This window comes from Argopecten irradians, chromosome 1 (assembly GCF_041381155.1).
Source record: "Argopecten irradians isolate NY chromosome 1, Ai_NY, whole genome shotgun sequence".
Lineage (NCBI taxonomy): Eukaryota > Metazoa > Mollusca > Bivalvia > Pectinida > Pectinidae > Argopecten > Argopecten irradians.
Genome location: NC_091134.1, coordinates 63207601 through 63225721, shown reverse-complemented (window position 1 = coordinate 63225721; position 18121 = coordinate 63207601). Strand labels below are relative to the sequence as shown.

The 18121-nt window shown below is 34.6% G+C and overlaps 1 long non-coding RNA gene across 1 annotated transcript; it reads left to right on the top strand.

Annotated features, from left to right (window-relative positions):
- The first annotated feature begins 2788 nt into the window (after positions 1-2788).
- Positions 2789-5532, top strand: LOC138304826 (uncharacterized). Its single transcript, XR_011205642.1, has 2 exons — positions 2789-3268; positions 3969-5532. It is a non-coding gene; the product is annotated as an uncharacterized lncRNA (long non-coding RNA).
- Positions 5533-18121: the final 12589 nt, after the last annotated feature.

The window sequence follows — 18121 nt, the reverse complement described above, 5'->3', positions numbered from 1 at the left end:
CAAGAAAAGAAAATCATGTTTATATATCAAGTATATGATGTGTATAACGCACAGGTATAGAGAGGACACACAATATTTAGATTGAGGTTATCTTCTTTCCTTTTAATTATTTCATCGTCATTAATTAAGTGCAAGCGTGATAAAACTATATATTCTGGTTTTCTTTCATTGGTTGTTATGATATGCATTCATTTAAGATAAAAATATTTCATGTAAACTTTAAGCACTAAGTATACATGCATTTTTCATAAAGCTGTGCATTTGATTCATACATTATTTATCAATATTGATTAAGCAATGTAAATAATTGCAAATTAATGTAAATTGTAAAAATGTTGTTTTTTTATTTTCATGCGGGTATCGAAATGAATTCAACTAAACATTAATGGAATATTTTTTAAATCATGTTTATATATCAAATATATGATGTGTATAATGCACAGGTATAGAGAGGACACACAATATTTAGATTGAGGCTATCGTCTTTCGTTCTAATTGTTTCATCGATATTAATGAAGTGCAAGCGTGACAAAACTATATATTCTGGTTTTCTTTCATTGGTTGTTATGATATGCATTCATTTAAGATAAAAATATTTCATGTAAACTTTAAGCACTAAATATACATGCATTTATCATAAAGCCGTGCATTTGATTCATACATTACTTATTTATTTGCATATCATCCATATTTATGAAGCAATGCAAATAAATGTAAATTGTAAATGTTTTTTTTTATTTCTATGCGGGTATCAAAATGAATTCAACTAAACATTAATAGAATATTTTTTAATTTGATTTGACTTCAATTGCTGTCATTCTTGATCTATCAAGGATACAACTCTTAGTTTCACTTCTACAACGTCTGTACTGGCGGAGTAAAACAACCTTCCTCTCCCCGTACTACCATTCAACATGAATTATAAACCTAATTAATTTGTAATTCTCCACAGCAATATTATTATTTTTCTTTGTTTTCATACTAAATCTGACTCTTTGATTGGCTATGTTTTCATACCACTATAAAAATAAGAAAAAAAAAATGAAAATGACGCAAAAATTTTACATTACAGTGATGTTACAATAAATAAACTAACGTTGCATATTAATTGGAATCAATGCAATTGTACATTAATAGTATTCTATTTGTGAAATACACCTTTGCGAATTTCACAAACGTTTGTTAAACATTTTTTCATGTGTCGATAAAATTTATCCCGAGTATAGAAGTACTCATTAGTTAATATTTACATTACCGTTTTTTCTTTGCTCAATAACCTCGCCAATGGGAAATCGTTAACACTTGTGATATTTCAACATGACGCGGTAACTTATGCCATTTACACATTTTCGTAGACCGAAACATCCATGACGTACAGGAGCAAAAACTACCACGTTCACAGTTTTTTGTGTGTCTCGGCCAGGGAACAGAACCCAGAGCCTACCTCACAGGGGCTAGCACTCAACCGAAGGCGAAAACTGAGGTGATGTCAGGGTAGGCGTTAGAAAACAACCATTTAGTAAGATTTTGATACACTTTAAAGTATTTATGAACAAGAAAAGAAAATCATGTTTATATATCAAATATATGATGTGTATAATGCACAGGTATAGAGAGGACACACAATATTTAGATTGAGGTTATCTTCTTTCCTTCTAATTATTTCATCGTCATTAATTAAGTGCAAGCGTGACAAAACTAAATATTCTGGTTTTCTTTCATTGGTTGTTATGATATGCATTCATTTAAGATAAAAAATATTTCATGTAAACTTTAAGCACTAAATATACACATGCATTAATCATAAAGCCGTGCATTTGATTCATACATTAATTATCAATATTGATTAAGTAATGTAAAGAATTGCAAATTAATGTAAATTGTAAAAATGTTTTTTTTTATTTACATGCGGATATCAAAATGAATTCAACTAAACATTAATAGAATATTTTTTAAATCATGATTATATATCAAATTTATGATGTGTATAATGCACAGGTATAGAGAGGACACACAAAATTTAAATTGAGGTTATCTATTTTCGTTCTGATTGTTTCATCGTCATTAATTAAGTGCAAGCGTGACAAAACTAAATATTCTGGTTTTCTTTCATTGGTTGGTATGATATGCATTCATTTAAGATAAAAATATTTCATGTAAATTTTAAGCACTAAGTTTTAAAGATACTCCACCGCCGACAGAGCATAAATGATATTCATTATTTGAACAATAATTGGTGTTTAATCGTGTATATATATGTCTAATTTACACATCAAAATATATAAAATTATTTATTTTGCCTTTGGTGCATGAGCAATTAGTACTTCATTCCATTTAGAATATAGTGCCACTGAATTTTTCGGGATGCAATTAATTATTTTTTATATTTTTGACTTGAAGTAAATTAGAAGCTCAAACTTTTCAATGGTGGTAATGGTGTAATTTAAGTATCTTTTGTAACTAAAGAAAAATACTTAATCGTCTGCTCCTGTTCTTAATAGTGAAAAACTACCATTTGTCAGCGGTGGAGCATCTTTAATGCATTTTTCATAAAGCCATGCATTTGATTCATACATTACTTACTTATTTGCATATTATCCGTATTGATTAAGCAATGTAAAGAATTCCAAATTAATGTAAATTATATATTTTTTTATTTACATGCGGATATCAAAATGAATTCAACTAAACATTAATAGAAAATTCTTTTTTTTACTTTGTCATGACGGAATCGGACTCTCCGGTTTGGTTTTCACCTTTATAATCGCCAACACCAGACACAAAAACACTTCCGGAATTACTTTGTTTACAAATGGCAGCGAGCAATGACTTAATATATTTAAGCTTTACATCAATGTACCTATCAGTTAGGGATCTCTACGTACAATTTTTAAAAAGTTGAGCTTATTGATTCAGAACTGTGTGAGGCAGTGAAATCACCCGATCTATTATAACATTAGATCTAGATTTTACATCTCGATCACCAACATTTATCTTGTATGATATTTTTGACTACCGTTTATACACAATCGTCTGATTACTGACAAAATGAGACTTGGAGCATATAGGAGTTGTGAGGTCTGCCGATTATTTGTTGAAAGCCGGCATGCTAAAAGTTTGATCTTCAACATATACTGGCAACATTTGTATAATGTTCCTGGCTAAGGCGATATCAGATCTTCATGAACTGGAAATATTGCCATTTATGGTTTTCCATAAAGAAATCCACGGGAGAGGTCATGTCAGCCAACTGCATTTTTATTGACAGGTTAGTAAAAATGTAGACCAAAATAAAAAAAATATTTCGATTATCTGATAAAAACAATCATGTCGTTTTATAAACAGTAATAAAGTATATGTTTAAGAAATCATTTGCAAAGTCAAAATATATGTTTATTAAATTATCAGCTTGGAAAAAAGCTCCTCAAACATAATAATTTCCTCAGGATGACTTTTGAAACCAGGCTGGAGCCTCTATTGCAGCCCCTTTTGTTGTATAACTTTTCCCAGTTGGGAGGTGTGGTGGTAAAGTCATATGGAATTAGGTATTGATTGTGCAGACAACAATAGCAAAATAAATTTTTGGTATATATTTATTTTTGTGTTAGTTAGATGTAATATAAATACACATTTAATCTTAATTTTTTGTCCAAATGATAATAATTATTTACGCTCTGTCGGCGATGAAGCATCTTTAGTAATCAAACTTCATTTTCACTAGATTTTGTTATATAGGTCATAGGTTGAAAGTACACATACAAATTTACAACAAGTATATAGCTGAAATGGATTAAATTACATTACTACTGTACTTACTAGTACTATAAATATATCTGTATTTTTCTTGGTTTTTTTTTTCAATATAAGAAAATGCATTACAGATGCATTTGGAACTGAAAAAAAACATAAACCTGTAGAAAATGTATGTATAAGGTATGTGCTGAACTTATATTTATCATACTTTACAGGTATTCTAGCTGTATTGAATGATCTGATCATCATGGGGTGAGAAAGAATACTTTGGACACCTACGATCCATGTCTTGCCTGTGACAGAGAATCTTTGGACATAAAAACTTCACTGCGAAACTGAAAACAGGTACAACGGCGGTATATGCAGGATTTTTTTATGCTAATAAATGCTAAGAAACAAGTTGCTAATTTTTCAATATTTGTTTTACTAAGGTTTGGATTAATCAATCAAACCAAAAGATTTGGTAACCTTATATGAAATCTTTTCATTATCAATGGGGAGGAGGGGGGTTGGGTGCAGTGGTCGAGTGGTTTATGTCTCGACATACTACTACAAGCCCTCTACCTCTGGTTTGCAAGCTAGAATCCCATGTGGAGCAATTGGTAGGAACTGACCACTTATCAGTGGCTTTCCTCCACAAATAAACCTGACATGTCGTTACATGACCTTGGTTATTAATAGGGTGTCAAACTAATAAAACCAACTGTGAAGGAATCACATGTTCAAATCTATAAATCTACTAACATGTTGTTTCATGGAAATTAAAGTGCTCTTATAGATAATTTATATATGTAATGTAAAACTAGCTATTCCTTACTGTATTGCAGTAAGTGTTGTTCCTACAAAAAATGTTTGTATGAAAATGTGTTAAGTAGTGAATGTACAGATCTAGAAGGACAGCCTAAAATCAAGTTATTTTATTCATATTTCAGCTGCATCCAGACACTCAGAAAATGGATATATTGTATGAGAATATGGATGAATCATTTGAACAGTCACAGAGGAATTAGACCACTTCATGTCTTGCCTATTCAATTGACAATCAGATTAAGAACATGAGTGATTTTAATTCAACCTTAGAACAATTGATAGAGAATCTTGGAAAATTATGCACCAAAAATTGTTGAGGATATCGAGACAAGCCCCTGTGGGAAGTCTGGAAATTAAGTCTGGAAGATGATGCAATATGGCCGACTGACAGCTTTTTAACTTCCACAAGATTTGTGAAGCAATAGATTGTCATCACTGTCCACAATCATTGCTGGAATCTATCATAGCAAAGTATGAACCAGGTGTCTCTGCATTTCAATGGGAAAGAAGGAAAAAAGTACCTAGTTCTTCAGGACCTGTATATAAAATCATGTAGGTCTATTAAAAATAGTGCATATAGAGCAAAAAGGTCTATATCTGATGTGAACTTCCATATATATTGGTTACAGTGTATATGGGATTTCCTCATGTAAACAACACAAAAAGAAAGTGATTGAGATAAAATGTCCATACTCATTGAAACGTATGTAATCAAAAGAGGTTTCATTGCATAAAATCGCATTAATAAGTTAACAATAAATCAATTATTTCTGAGAAATCTGAATATTACCGTCATATGACCATGATATTTATAATACACCCAAACAGGGATATACTCATTGGATTTGATAGATCATTACCTTTTTTCAATAGCATTTATTTAAACATTTAGTGTATGCTGTTACAAATAAGCAATAAAGCACACACTTTTTATACAAATAAGTGAATAAAATGACAAATTTATTACAATTGAGTGATTTTTTATTTTTTCCATGAATTGCTTCTCAAGATTGCACAAGACGTATTGCACCGCAAATTCAATTAGTTTGGTCCAAAACTGGCTTTACTTTAAAGGGTACAGCTCCTTCAAAATGTGAAAGTATTGAGATGTCACATTGTCTTTTCAACATGTACTGGATTCTAGCTTGGGCAATTTGTCATGTCTAAGTAACAATAGCACTAGAAAGTTATTTATTCAATATAAATTGTAAATGGTACTATTTAAATGACAACCACTAGCTAGAATCACAGAAGGATAAGGATGTAGACTTGGCATTTTGCTTGATTCTTAAAATATATATATACAGTAGTTTGACATGTTATAATATCTAGCACAAATGTATATTTATCACATAACTAATCAACTGGCCTGTTTAGCAATGCCATTAATATCACAACACACCTGTAAATTAAAAATACTATTGAGACATCATAGGTACAAATAATGACGTCATGATCAAAATATGATGTCACACAAGTGTCTCTGTTGACAAAAAATGTCAACTCCAAGCTTGATTCCACCACTCTTGAAATGGAAAGTTGATATAAGTTCTATCTAGATTTCCATAACACAATTGTACTGATCTGATATAGAATTGAATAGAATCTTACACTCATGGCTTGATAATATTAAATTTATTAATCTCCTTAAACGCTTTGATATGCCACTTTCCACAGTGTTCATAGACACTCAATCATGTCCAGAGAAGGGCATCAAAACTTATTCCGGGACTCAAAAACCTAACATACGAGGAACGCTTAGAAAGACTAAATCTTCCAACTTTACAACATCGGAGAACTAGAGGGGACATTATAACTGTTTTTAAAATAGTTAAAAACATATATGATCATAGAGTCACTGAGAACTTTTTCCAAATGGACAGTACAGGCAAGAGAGGTCACTCTGAGAAAATTTTTAAGAAACGTTGCAATTTAGAATTAAGAAAGAATTTCTTCAGTAACAGAATAGTAGACATATGGAATAATTTGCCGCAACATATTATAGATGCAGATACTGTATACAACTTTGAAGTAATGTTACATAAACACTGGAAAAATATTTGTTTTAAAATCTAATTGTCTATATTGTAGGATCATAGCCATTGATATACTGGAATTTATTTACTTATTTTATGAATGCATATTGTTGATATGGATATAGAGGCTTCAAGCCTGCATCCATCAATTGTCCTAATAAATCATAATAAAAAAAATGTAAGTCTGATTAAGATCCTCTATCTATCATACATAAAACATTGTTATATATGTTATTGAGATATCATAAGGTACTCTAAAAGAGATTAAAATAAATGCTGCAGATATTACGATGCCTTAATTCAATATGAGAGTTACTAAACAACTGTCATAGCTACATTTGTACGTGTAAGAGCTTAGGCCTACATGTCCATGCATTAATCCCTGTAATGTAATATGTAAGATAATGGTATATAGTTGATGATGTCTTGTTTTAGGTCTCCGTTTTGCTGCTTTTATTGCAATACATGATGTTCAACATGCAGGTTGGGTATCTGGGTGTTTTGTGGTCCTAGTTCTCCTCGCAACATAATGTTTTTTAACATATTTGTGTCGCTTTATTTACACTTTACATCGTTCAAACTGCCGATTTGTCGTAGGGAAATTAATCAACGTGACCCTGTGCATTTATTCTTTGCTACTAAACATGGATTCACTATTGCAGATGCCCCAACAAATGTGTTTTTACCCTATTTTTTACTTCATTTCAGGCCAGGTTTCGGATTGTCTGCATGTAGTGAAAACCTACTTTCGCTTCGCGTATGTCTGGCATATCGCTTATGTCATTGAAGAAAATAGGCGCGCCGCTTAAGACTCGTACAATTGGAAAATCGACTATTCCCACTCAAGATGGCTACCCGTTACCGGTCCTCAGTGAAGCGTACGCAAGGGAGGTAACTGAGGCGGGAAAAGTCTAGGTCTCGTTTAACCCCGAAACAACTATCTGCTGCTCTTTAACTTTTGCAAAATCTTCAGCCTTTTCATTTCGTAACTGCTGGGTTTTCTTTGGTTTCATGCGGTCCACATGAATGACTTGCATCTTTCCCTTACGCCCACAACGTACGCGATAAGTCACGTCAGTGAGTTTTGATTCACTCGGAATGGACCTTTCCAGCGGCAAGCAAGTTTGGGGCTTTGCCCTGGCTTGATATTAGGGAAGAAAGCAAAGACATCATCACCAGCTTTGAACCGTTGCCATGAAAGTTTCTGGTCATGTAGCTTTTTCTGTCGCAACATCTGGCCTTTGACATTTCCTCTGACCAACTGATTTGCATCTTCCATCTTCTCCTGTAGTTCCCAGGCCCACGTGTTCTGTGGCAAGGCTTTCAAGTTCCGTGGCATGGAATATTGTAGATCAAGTGGAGTAGATGTCTCTCTTCCAACCATCATAAAATTTGGTGAATGGGAGGTAGTCTCATGTTCGGTTGACCGATATGCCATCATGACATAAGGTAAGTGTCTATCCCAGTCAGTGTGTCGTTCATTCACAAAGGCCCTTAACATGGTGACCAATGTCTTATTAAATCTCTCGACCATACCGTCCGACTGAGGGTGGTAGGGAGTGGTACGGGTCTTTTCAATCTGCAATATGTGACACATTTCCTGAAATAAAGCACTCTTGAACTGAGAACCCTGACCTGAATGGATTATGCTTGGGACTCCGAATCGACAAACAATTTCTTCCACTAGTATGCGTGCTACGGTCTCAGCGCTCATATCTCGCATAGGGAAACTCTCTGTCCATTTAGTGTGACCAAGATGTGTCTGTTGCCATCATCAGTCTCAGGCAGCTCGCACAGAATGTCCATGGCTATACGCTCCATGGGATAGCCAGACTCTGTCACCTGCATAGGTGCTTTCTTGTCTGTGTCATGTTCTTGCTTTTAGCGCAAAGTGTGCAACCTGTGACATATCGTTTGACATCATCTTGCATTCCAGGCCGGTAAAACTGTTGGCGGATCTTTGCAAGGGCTTCCTTATTCCTAGATGAGCAGCTGTTCTGTTGTCATGGGCATGGTCAGGAACCGTGCGACGCTCATCTCTAGGTATGATAACCTGAATCATGTTCTTCTGTGTTTTCCTCACCAACAGGTTATCTTGGATGGACAGTTTTCGAACTGTGGCCACAGAGATTTTACTGTTTTGTTTCTGCCACCAATGGACTTGTAATCAGGCTGTTCCTTTTCCCTGACCCAGCCAATAACCAATCCTAGGTCATCATCTTCCTTTTGCTTTTCGCTCAAGGAACTTCTGTGGTATCTCTTTGTTCTCCGACTTACAGGGATCTTGACTTTGTATTACGTTGGCTGCACATGACGATGTTATGTCGTCAGCCTTCTGTTCCCAGTCCGGATCATAGTTACACTGGCGACACTGAACCCTGCTCAGGCCATCTGCATCTTGATGTTGTTTGCCTGGTCGATGGACGATATGCATATCATAGTAGCTTAAGAATTGCAACCATCTGGTCATTTGCCCCTCTGGGTCTTTGAAATTCAGTAACCACCTAAGTGAACTATGGTCTGTTCTGACAGTGAATTTTCTGCCATACAGGTAATGCCTGAAGTATTTTGTGAAGTTAACAACTACCAGTAACTCCTTGCGAGTAACACAGTACTTCCTCTCCGCCTTGGTCAATGTACGACCTGCAAATGCTATTGGCCTCTCCACACCATCTACTATCTGTGATAGTGCAGCCCCGATTGCTTCATGACTCGCATCTGTGTCGAGTATGAACTCCTTACTAAAATCAGGATGAGCTTAAGTCTTTGTGCTGGTTAGTTCTTTCTTCAGAGTGTCAAATGCTGTTTGACACTGGGATGTCCAGTCAAATTTCCGCCCCTTCTCTGTCAGTTTGTGTAGACTTTTTGCAATTGCAGAAAAGTCCCTGAAAAATTTTCTGTAGTAACTACAGAATCCTAAGAATGATCGTAACTGCTTAACGTTGACGGCCACCGGCCACTCTGCCACTTTCTTCACTTTATCAGGGCCAGTAAAGATACCTTCCTCCGAGATCTTGTGGCCTAGGAAAATTACTTCCTTAGCAAACAAACAATAGTTTTATTGGTCTGGCGCCCCCTGTGTTTATCTTATGTTGCGTTACACTTGTTCTATCCAGATCGTCGTCAGTGACAGTAAACAGTGCCTGATTTGCAATCACCAACTCGTATGCAGCATTTTACTGCTCTTCTGTAAGATTGGGCTTGGACTCATCCAATAGTGATTGAATGTCAGCCCTCAGTCCGACTGTCTTCTTAGGTGTTGTGTTGTCGACATCTCCCATTACCTTATCGACAGTGCTGACATGTGCAATCGTCGTCCCAGGGTAAAACTGTTGACTTTCGTTACACAGATTCATCAATCTTACAGTGGTATCATACTGTACAAGTGCCCTGGCGACTAATGCCTTTTCCGTTTCAAGGAAAGTTCCGGGTTTCTCAACTAGAAGCAGATTACTTACGGTTTCGCCCTCTGGTAGGCATACCTTTCCCTGAACCACAACCTCGGTGTTGGCGGGGAGTGTCACTTTCTCCACCAAGGAAAGTCGGTAACAACCCATACTGCCCTTATAGGTTGTCGGTATTTCAACACCGTCAAGAGTGAGAACACCTCTTGTGAAATCAAGGGAACCATTACGGTTCTGCATAGCGTCAAGTCCTAGAATACCATCGGTACTTATCTTGGCAACAATGCCTTCAACACAAATATTCTTTGTGCTGTTCAGTTTCATAACAAAACTGCCCTTTCCTTTGACCTTTATTTTTTCACCACTGGCTGTTAATACCTCTTGGCGAACTTGACTCAGTCGGGGTTTCGCTGAATCCGGAACTTGATCAAAGACGCGCTCTGATATAATGGTGACTGTCGCCCCCGTATCAACCGAAAGATTTACTTTTGTTCCGTGCACTTCGGCAGCTATATACATGCCTGCCTCTTGCACTGCAGTTGAGGACCCTATACCAGCTCTCGGCTTCTTCTGTCGCTGTCGACGGCGAGTGCTTACTTGCTGGGCACCAGCCTGTTTCTGATCTTTATTGAAATCTTTCTTTTTGTTAGGTTTAGGACAGTTTCTCCTGAAGTGTCCCTCCTCACCACAATTAAAACAGCTTCTGTTTTTGACTGTATTGGTTTTTGTGTTTGGCTTGCTCTTAGTTTTTATCTTCCCAACATCTTTCTCTAAGGACTCTAACTTCTTCTGCATATCTTGCAACAGCTTAAGCATCTCTGACTGTTCAGATGGTTCAGCAGTAGCTATATATAGTCTTACGGAGATATGACTGACCCTCTGTTGACTTCTTCTCGCAGCGGTTGTAGGCTTCAAAATCCACTGACAACTGTATAGCCTCAGTCAAATTCTTAGGCCTAGCCTGCTTAATGCGTATGCGCATCTCACTGTGAGGTGTACTTATCGACAAGGACAGCCTTATTGAGATGTTTCCAATAATGCTTCACTGGGAAAATCCCATCTTACAATAATTGGTACAAGAAGTCTTGCAATTAATATTTGTGAAAAATGTTCCAAATATCGACAGCAGATACCAAAATATACATGAAAGAGACGCAGTATGAAAAGTCTCGTTGCAGTAAAGCATGTATCTGCTCTGCATAATGCTGAAAAGAATTGAAGTTTCAAAAGTTCAATATTTAACCGTATGGATGTTAACCCAAGCATACTAAGGCACTATCTGAATCCATTGACCGCTGCTAAATTGTACAAGATATTAGTTATGCTAGGTAGCCTTTTTGGATGTGAACTCTGGTTCTCGCTATCTGAAACCGAATGGAATCGCCTTGAAACAGTCCACCATTTGTGTTCTAAGCTTATAAAAAGTTTCCCACGGCGCATCAGACCAGATAGTTGGGCAAGTTATATTATTATTTCTATTATATGCCAGGCAATACCACTTATTGAACGAATATCATTCCTATTACATATATATTATAGAACGGTTGGTAGAAAATATTATAATATTTCTTCATATATTGATTGGTGTAAGCAAATTATGTAATATGATAGCTACCGCATATAAAGATTTTACTGACGAATATATACTGTAAATGCTCATATAGTTTTAAAATATAAGCTGGCAAGAATATAGAAAGACAAAAGTGACGAGCCTTGTAGTCCAGTCATTTTACGACAAAAATAGCTTGAAGGTCAAACTAATTGCAAAAGAATTCATACATGTTTTTTTCAACAGGTGAATATGCATATTTCTGTATTCTAATAGTCATAGGAAATCCTTGAGGTGGAACACAGAAAAAGATCAGTTTTTACCTATATAATGGTTGACTTCGAGAGTAATTTGGTAAAAATAGGGGCAGTGGTATTGCAAAATTATTATTATTATTCCTTAATCAATACGCAACATCGATATTTCTATTATGACGTCATGATAACGTCGGGTTTTCGCGCCATTCTCGGATTATTTTCTTCATAGTATATGGAGAAAAACGTGTGTCTGCCAATCAGAAAGTCGGATTTATTATGAATAAAAATAAAAAATTAATCATTGGTTTTCATACTAAACCTTACTTTCTCATTGGCAAATTCTTTTTCTTCATACTACATGCTCTTAATTTTTTTTTTTTTTTTTTTTTTTGCCATATTCGGCGCTAACGGAGCACGTGCTCCGATTCCATCGGACCGATCCATAAAAATTTGTTTTGAAAGTCTGACATGTTTGTTGAACACGTATATATTATACAAATATTTTCATGGCCTACTGTGCTCTAGTTCATAATATTTAACCCGAGGTGGTGGTAATCAACAAATGTTATATTGCACGAGACCGAAGGCCGAGTGCAATATAATATTTGTTGATTACCATCACCGAGGGGTAAATATTATGAACTAGAGCACAGTAACCCATGAAATATTTGTTTTATTACATAATCACCAGTTTTTCAGTTGAATATTATTATAAAATGAATACGACAATCACTTAACAAAATCATCAGCACCGTACCGTACGGAAAAGCTTCAAATCCTATTGAAGATTGACATATAAACCACGTACGTCACGTTGTAACTCCGGTTTGGATGTCTTATTGTCTTTTTTAACAATATTAGACCTGCATGCAGCCTTTTGATCTAATACATTCGCCGTGTCCGTCCTCTACTCGATAAACGTCTACATGACGTGCTTGTTTCGAGATCTATAAAGCTAGCGCGAAATTGAACGTGAACCTTTGTGACGTCATAAAAAAGTAACTCACTGTTACGCGCGATTCCTCGGAGGTTTTCTACAAAACTAGACAATAACAGCGAGGTGTTCCTAAAGCCGTGCAATATAACATCTCGAACCGTGCAATATAACGTTTCCATGGGAGCGTGCAATATAATTCGAACCGTGCAATATAACAAGGTTTTATTGAACGGTCGGTGTAATAGTTGAAAATATTATAATACTTCATATATAGATTGGTGTAAACAAAGTATGTAATAAATATAAATATGTTAATATATGTAACATTTAAGCATCTAAATCAATACGCAACGTCGACGTCTCTGTTGTGACGTCATGATCACGTCGGATTTTCGCGCCATTCCCCGATTTTTTTCTTCATAGTATATGAAGAAAACGAATCTGACAATCTGAGAGTTGGATTTAGTATTAAAACAAATAGAAATTAATTATTGCTAAATATATAAATCATATCCATACATCATGCATGTATGGTTTGCAATTTTGCAGGATTTAAAGAAAACATGGTCAGTGCACAGGGCGTCGATCGATGAGATTGAGCGGGTGTCAATATTTCACCGTTTTTTACTTGTTTTTTTCCAAGGGTAGATTTTTTTAATGTTTGTATAAAAGATAAAATTAACAGTCTAAATGAAAGGTTCTTCATATTCTTACAAAATTTAATTACTTACAAAAGTATGAATACTATAGTTTTTTGTATGAATAGGGTTAAAATACCTCCCGATTTCAGGTACATGTACCATTTTGCCGTAGGGGGTCCATATTTCGCCATTTTTGATATATGGAAATAAAGACGATTTAAATGTAGTCTAGATATAAAAATTATATTAAGTAAATATATGTCCATACACGGTAATTTGATTATTAAATATCCATTAATTCAACACTTTGTGAAATCAGACACAATAAACAACATTTAAAAGACATTTTCTATCAAGTCAATCTCTTTGATACCCCCACTGGAATTAGTTGTCGACCCTCCCAAGAACTACTGGAAAATGGTCTGACTACCGATATGAAATGGAATTTTCATTGTTTGAATATCGTTATGAAGATTATTTTTATTTCTTACTGATACTGTGCTGCTCATCTAATATCATGATTACCAAATTATCACTTGTTATAATAAAAATGGCAAGAAGAAGAAGAAGAAGAAGAAGAAGAAGAAGAAGAAATATATATGGATACCCGTACATCGTATGCAGTGTTATACAGTTGGTAGTAGACTAAAGGTTACACCCTTGTGCACACGGAGTGCACGAGGTTTAGACTACAGGTAGACACGGAGTGCACTACGTTTAGACTACAGGTAGACACAGAGTGCACTACGTTTAGACTACAGGTAGACACAGAGTGCACAAGATTTAGACTACAGGTAGACACGGAGTGCACAAGATTTAGACTACAGGTAGACACTGAGTGCAATACGTGTGAACATGGTGTCCACTTCAGGTGGACATGGTGTCCAGGTACATTCCGACCTAGACAGACAAGGTGATGTGTTACAGTTAGGGATCGGGGAAGAATAAGTTCTTCAATTTGAAATGATACATAATTATAATTTTTAAGTGTTTATTTTTTTTTAATTACAACATCTACAATTTAATGTACAGTATACATAACTATATAATACGATATTTTTTTAGTATACATGAATAAAACCTTTTCAGATTATTTTTTTTTTAAGTATATGTCTATTTAATTTTATATCAGTAGTTTCCTTTTCATATCTTAAATTGTCTATATTACGTTTTCAAAAGTAAATGTTTTATGGGTAAATTGCATTAAATATATATATATCATTTACATGAAATAGTAAATACAAGCATTTTCACAAGTCAAAAACAACTTTGAATTGCAGCAAAAACCAGTCCTAATGTGCTTTTGAGACACTTTTTCTTTTATAAATAAGCTATCAGTAATACAATCATATACCGGGTAATACATAGCTTTTAAATAAAAAGATTTGGTGCCTATCAATCAGTTGTCTAGCGATACCCTTGTGGATCGTCTTTAATTAAAATATATACACTTTTATAATATTTTTCTTGCTATTTTAAGTTCTAAAAGCATTGTACGTAACAGCTTAATTACATATTCTTTATTAAAAACTGCACGTCTTTAAAACAATCATGCAGAATTAAATCCACTTCAAACTATATGACGTCCTCCACTAATTGGTGGCTAGTCTACCTACAAGTACCCAATTCAGCTTGTTTTGATTCTTAATTACCGGTACACACAATATGTTTATGATCCCAACCCCGCAAGTTATCTTGACCGTATATTGCGTCATGGTCCAATAATTATAATTTGTCAAGCATACAGGTGCCTCAAGGTGACCATCGATAGATGGCCAGAGGGCAGAATCGTTGCCTCCTATGTTTGCACAGCCTTATGAGAATGGGGGCAGTATCTTTATATGATATGTGATTTGAGAATTGTTTCTATGGAAGTTTGTTAAGACAAATAAATACTTTACCGTTTAAAAATCATATAGGTTCATGAGTTTGAAACACATTCCATTCTAATTAGATACATGTACATGCTTGTTGTAGAGCCTGGGTAAACATGTACACCCGTTTCCCGGGGGGAGGGGTTAGATTGGAATGAGGTAATAACTAGCTGGCAAAACATATAGTGAGTGATGCTGAATACATTGTGGATTTCTTAAGCCAGCAATTACAGGTTCCTCAATGGGTCGACACAATAAAATGTAATTTCTAATGCCGATTTTTAACGTCTATGGACGATTTCTCATTTTTCCAATGCTTTGCAACGCAGGTTTCCATGTAGCAAATGTATACGTATTATACATTTGACAGGATTAAAACTATTTCGCGCACCTTGCCGTTTAGAAAACTATATTCCATACATACATAGTTAAACATTTTATGAAAAAATTAATTTGTTTATGTTTATATGTCCTTGTACTTAGTCTGTATGTGACCTTCATGTAGCTTAATAGCTCAAGGTCCTAGACTGTGCACTGGCCATTTATTCTCTATGTATTATACTGAACATGCTTTACTCTAATATTAGAAAGGGAATTTCCAAACATTTTCTCTAAATAGTAACGATATCCTATTTATAGAATTTGGAAAACCGTGTTATATTTATAACCAGATGACGCTAATGTGGCGTTCTAGACGTTTCTTCGAGCGACGAAAGTAAGTAAGATTTTTACCCGCCTCTATTAATTTGAACATTCACATGCTTATAACTTTACTGAATATTGTTCTGTGACGTTATTTTTCAACACGAGTTGTATATACAAGTATTAATTATGCATTTATAAGAATATCGAAGTTGTCACTGGAGCACAGGGCCTCGTTACTAATGATGATATATATAAGATAATGTATGTAAATAAACGTGACGATATCAGAGACTCGAACAATGTTAGAGGTTAACACGACGAGAAACTTTTTAACATTGCGTCGTGTGTCGTAACTTGTTAGATTGCAATTATTAAGTTTAATTGTTGAGTATTAGACTAGACAAAGTACCAATTAAAGGTTAAATAAACTTAAATTAGTTACACATTTTCTTACCTCCTGTTATTTTTATGATAATTCATATTAAACCTTTTCCAGAAACCAATATGTGTTTCTGACTTTAATTATCATAAGGAGGCTAAATCATGCGTAATTGGAAAATGCACAAGTTTGTTTCCTCATTTTATTACAAATTTTTTTTTAAACGGACATCCTTGTCTAAAAATAGATATGATGACGGTTGGCCTAGCCATCCGAAACATGTAAACGAAATAAAAGTTTTGCATGGAATCCTTGGTGTTGATGCTCCATCCCATTTACAGTTGCTAAAAATAGATATAAGTAAGATTTCACAGCACCTATAAATATAACCATATAAGAATAGCACTTATGTCATTATGGTCTAAAATAATTTTCAGAATTCCATTTGTGTATTTATATGTGTATATCATTTATAGGATGGGTTGTAAGAATTTCATTGTTATCTACTGGTCATGCACACACTGTTTTGGTTTCTTACATGTAAGCCCTATATATACATGCATGTACCAATATAATTTATCAAAGTTGCATAGTCACTTTATATATCCATTGATTTAGGTATATATAAAGTATAACAACATTATCATAGTTAGTATGAAGATTTCTTGATATGTTGGTTGATCAGGTAATGTATATATGTGTAACTGACTAAATTGACTGTCTCGGTTTGTCTTTAGTGGACACTGTGACTCTGATATTCAAGTGACATGTTTAAACACTCGGCAAAAATATCCTAAGTTGTCCAATGCAATATATTCAGTTCTTATACAAGATGATATTAAGCATCAAATGGAAGTGAAACAGTATTTTATTAGCACCTGACAAGTCGTCACAATCTGCCACCAAAAATGTATAAAATTAGTTGTTGTTTTTTCAGCATAATTCGTAGGCGCACCCTTATTAGAGGAGGTGCTCTTGATATGGAAAATAGTAAATACAGTATACTAAATCATGCATGATATTATCTATTAAGTCTTTCAGTGGTGAACTGAAATCATATGTCACCTGAAATGAATAAGAAATCACATGCAAAATGTCACTACACTTATCTAATGAAGTATTTTAATAATATGAGTTAAAATATAACATAATCAAATGAGATGATTATTTATCAGAAGCGAAGGTTGTTGTGTTCAAAACTGAGGTAAGATTTTATCTCTTTCGTGTTTTCTTCGAGCACAAACGTTACTAAAGTGAAAGAAGTCACATAATAACTAAAAGTCACCAGGTCAAGATGATATGCTGTGCGTGATTATTTATTTTGATTTTCATTCTTTTTTAACTTGCTGGTATTTTTAGGTCACCATCATCAAATGGTGGGCTATTCATTTTTTTTTTCTTCTGTGGTCAGTCATCCGTCGCTACATCCGTCTGTCTGTCTGTCTGCTAATTTTATTAGTATGTATTTATATGCTAAATATGCTTTTGATATTAAATGAAATACTCTTTGTCAGCGGTGCAGCATCTTTAAGCATGGTAACACCATGGACATTTGACCTTGACGTGATCTTTTGGTTGTCATAGTAACTAATTGGGAGCTTATCAATAATTACCAACATTGTTTTCGTTATCTTCAATAACTATTTTCAAAATTTCTGAATTAAAGTTATCCGTTTTTCAATTTTCTTTATGTTGGATTTGGAACATTTCTGAGATTTACAATGACTCATATACATGTATTGATTCAATTCCTTATTTTACAGAGGCTAAATTATCACAATGAATGACTCTGTTACATCTACCCCCTTTGAAAGTCTAGAAAGTGGTGAACTTGAT